This window comes from Mandrillus leucophaeus, unplaced genomic scaffold (genome assembly GCF_000951045.1).
Source record: "Mandrillus leucophaeus isolate KB7577 unplaced genomic scaffold, Mleu.le_1.0 Scaffold237, whole genome shotgun sequence".
Taxonomy (NCBI): Eukaryota; Metazoa; Chordata; class Mammalia; order Primates; family Cercopithecidae; genus Mandrillus; species Mandrillus leucophaeus.
The window spans coordinates 582,061-586,231 of record NW_012102443.1 but is presented as its reverse complement, the minus strand read 5'-3'; the positions used below and the strand labels follow the sequence as shown (position 1 = coordinate 586,231).

General features: G+C 49.3%; 1 protein-coding gene across 1 annotated transcript in view; it reads right to left on the bottom strand.

The window, feature by feature from the left end:
• The window catches only part of ANKLE2 (ankyrin repeat and LEM domain containing 2), a 48,600-nt gene extending 44,590 nt beyond the window's left edge, over positions 1–4,010 (bottom strand). The window contains exon 1 of the mRNA XM_011982213.1: positions 3,854–4,010. The gene's annotated coding sequence lies outside the window, so the exon portion shown is untranslated. The remainder of the gene's footprint in view (positions 1–3,853) is intronic.
• Positions 4,011–4,171: the final 161 nt, after the last annotated feature.

Below are 4,171 nucleotides of genomic sequence, written 5' to 3'. Positions count from 1 at the left end.
GAATCAGACCCTGTCTCAACAACAAATAAAAGGATGGGGGGGAGTAATATTTCTGAATTTAAGTTTCCATAGGGTTCTGACTTTTAAAAACATGTTCGTGATTGACATACTCAAGAAATAAGTAAAGCCGGGCAAGGTGGCTCACACCTGTAATCGCAGCACTTTGGGAGACCAAGGTGGGTGGATCACGAGATCAGCAGTTCGAGACCAGCCCGGCCAAGATGGTGAAACCCTGCCTCTACTAAAAACAATACAAAAATTAGCCAGGCGCGGTGGCAGGCGCCTGTAATCCCAGCTACTTGGGAGTCTGAGGCAGAAGAATCACTGGAACCCAGGAGGCAGAGGTTGCAGTTAGCGGAGATCGCCCCACTGCACCCCAGCCTGGGCGACAGAGCGAGACTCTGTCTCAAAAAAAAAAAAAAAAAAAAAAAAACAAGTAAATAAACAAAAAGATGGGGGACACCCAAATAAATGGAATACCAGCCAGAAGAAACGAACCTAACTGGTTTACAAGTGAGTAACACACCGGAAGCTAACCCACATAACTTTGGAAAACTGAGTGACTAAAGTGCTCTAAGGAGAAAGACAAAAAGAAGTGTGACCATTACAGTGTGAACAGCCTCTAAGCAGTAGGTGTTTTCACAATGCTGTAAGTTAGCACACCTACAGCTATTTTCTGTGGACTCTAGGGCAAAGCAAATCATTTGAATACATGGTGGCTGATGAGAGCCAGGACTCTCCATGACAGAAAGGAAAGTGGGAGTGAGAACAGGGTTTCATCAAATGATTCCTGTAAAGCGCAAGAGAGTAAGCATCTCAGACTCTACGAGCCAAAGGCCATGTAAGTGCTCAAGAACAGCCACAGGCAGGGTGTGACAGCTCACACCTGTCATCCCAGCGCTTGGGGAGGCCGAGGCGGGAAGATCACTTGAGTCCAGGAGTTCAAGACCAGCCTGGGCAATGTGGCGAGACCCTCTCTACAAAAACTTTAAAAATTAGCTGAGTGTGGTGATGTACACCTGTGCTTCCAACTACTTGGGGAGCTGAGGCAGAAGGATAAATCAAGCCCAAGAGTTTGAGGATGCAGAGAGCCCTGTCTGTGCCACTGCACTCCAACTGGGCAACAGAGCAAGACCCTGTCTCCAAAAAAAAAAAAAAAAAGAACAGCCACAGATATACACAAACAAAAGGGTATGGTTGTATTCCAATAAAACTTTACTATACTTAGGAAAATAGATGGGGGCCAGTTTGGATCAGTTTGCTGACTCTTGTATTAGAATAAACCCAGGGGCCCGGGCATGGTGGCTCATGCTGGTAATCCCAGCACTTTGGGAGGCCAAGGTGGGTAGATCATTTGAGGTGAGGAGTTTGAGACCAGCCTGGCCAACATGGTGAGATCCCGTCTCTACTAAAAATACAAAAATTAGCCAGGCGTGGTGGCGTGCACCTGTCATCCCAGCTACTCAGAAGGCCAAGCAGGAGAATCGCTTGAACTGGGCAGGCAGAGGTTGTAGTGAGCCTTGGCCTGGACAACAAAGTGAGACTCCATCTTAAAAAAAAAAAAAAAAAAAAAAAAAGAATAAACCCACAGACGTTGCATTGAAATTGGAAGTATCAGTATGATCACATGGTCTTTGACATATCGATGGGTAAAGATGTGAGAGACAGCTAGGTCTGAAGACTGGGTAATGTTACATTTACAATTTTTTTTTTTTTTTTTTTTTGAGATAGAGTCTTGCTCTGTCACCCAGGCTGGAGTGCAATGGCACGATCTCTGCTCACTGCAACCTCCACCTCCCGGGTTCAAGCAATTCTCCTGCCTCAGCCTTCCGATTAGCTGCGACTACAGGCACCTGCCACCACGCCCAGCTAATTTTTTGTATTTTTAGTAGAGGCTGCCTCACCACATTGGCCAGGCTGATCTTGAACTCCTGACCTCGTGTTCCACCTGCCTCGGCCTCCCAAAGTGCTGGGATTACAGGCGTGAGACACAGCACCCAGCCGAGTATGCAACTTTTGAGATTGGCTTTTCCTAGTCAGCATAATGCCCTTGAGATCCACCTGCGTGGCAGAGAGGACTGCAGCGGAGTGGCACCCCGGGGTCCACCTCTAGAGGGACATTTGAGTTATTTCAGTTTCTGGCAATTACAAATAAAGTTGCTATGAACATCAAATACGGGTTTTTGTGTGAAAATCGTTTTCATTTCTCTAATAAAAGCTCAGGAATGCAGAGCAGATTTAACTTCCTAAAAACCTGTCAGGCTGATTCCCAGAGTAGCTGCACCACTTACCATCCCCGCTCGCAATGCACGAGACCCAGTTTCTCTAAATCTCTGTTGACTTGTGGTAATATCAGTAGTTTTTTATTTCAGCCCCTCTCAAAACACCACCCCCAGCCACCTTGTCCATAGCTCTGCTTGGATGATGCTGGTGGTGACGGTAACATAGCACTCAGAGGTGCTTAACACATACCAAGTGCTGCACTTACCCAACTCCCAAAAAATCTTAACTAGGTATTACTATAATCCCTATTCCTAAACGAGCAGGCTGAAGACAGGTTAAGGCCACAGCAATAAGTGGTAGGGCTGGGCGCGATGGCTCACACCTGTAATCCCAGCTACTCCGGAGGCTGAGGCAGGAGAATGGTGTGAACCCGGGAGATGGAGGTTGCAGTGAGCCCAGATCACGCTACTGTACTCCAGCCTGGGCGACAGAGCGAGACTCTGTCTCAAAAAACAAACAACAACAGCAACAAAAATAGAAAAATTAGCCGGGCTTGTTGGCATTCACGTTTAATCCCAGCTACTCGGCAGGCTGAGGCAGGAGAATCGCTTGAACCAGGGAGGTGGAGCTTCCAGTGAGCCGAGATCCTGCCACTGCACTCCAGCCTGGGCGACAGAGCAAGACTTCATTTCAAAAAAAAAAAAAAAAAGAAAGTGGGTAGGGCCAGGACACAAACTCACACAATCCGACAGGAATCCCCACTCAATCATTAGAAAGCACCGCTTCTCAGTGACTAACAGTCTGACAATTTAGAGTAAAAACAAACTCAGTTTCTCCCACTAGACTCTCGCAACATGCTTCAGACGCCAGATGTGTGGCGGTTTTCTCGCCACGAATCACGCAGGTCATCAGTTCTGCAGTGGACACAGGCTGGGTGTCGTCTGTGCAGTTCCATCCTAACTCAGTCATCTACTCTGACAGCATCTTCCTGGACATACCAGCAGACCCCACAGGTTAAGGGCTCAGCCCCACAAGACTGTCCCCCACTTCCAGTGCCCAGGTTGTTTGACCTGCGCTTCGGACCGACTGGGTGTAACCGGGTAACCTCCTCAGGTTGTGTTAATTTGCTAGAGCGGCTCCCGAACTCCGAGACATGTTTTACTTACATTTACCAGCATAGGATAAAGATTACAAAGAATACAGGTGAAGAGATGCGTGAGGTAAAACCCGGGGGAAAGGCTTGAAAATTCAAGGCCTCTCTGGGCACCGCCTCCAGGAATCCCCACGTACTATCTGGAAGCTCCCTCAACCCAGCCCTTTTGGGTTTTTACAGAAACTTCATTTCACAGGCATTGGTGATCAGCTCAACCTTCAGCCCTCTCCCCTCCCCGGAGGTTGCGGGTGGGGCTGAAAGTCCCCAGAACCTCTAACTCAGCCTTGGTCTTTCCTGCGACCAGTCCCATCCAGAAGCTCCCTAAGGGCTGCCGGCCACCAGTCCACTCAGCCTACAAAAGACATCACGTTGGAGGTCCCCGGGATTTCAGGAGTTGTAGGCCATGAAAAGCGGATGGAGGTGAAACACACAGTCCACAGTATCAGTTACCTCAAACTTAAAATGACCAAAACCCACCTCCGCTCTCCACATCACCCAGACCCGACAGTCTACCCCAAAGCAATAAATGGACACCTTCTCCCGTTTCCTCCCGCCCCAAACCCCTAAGTCACATAGGCCTTTTCCGTCTCTGCCTCCTGTTCAATGACCAGTAACCGCAGGGGTTTCACATTCCAAACACATCCGGGACCCGGGGCTTCCTACCCGCGCCGCCCTCCTCTGGGCCATCCCTCCCTAGGTCTCCATCGACCGCAGCAAGGTTCTCCGCTAACGCCCCGCCGGGCTCCCGCCGCCTTCCCCGCAGGCCGCTCCCGAGCCCAGAAAGCTCTCATCCCC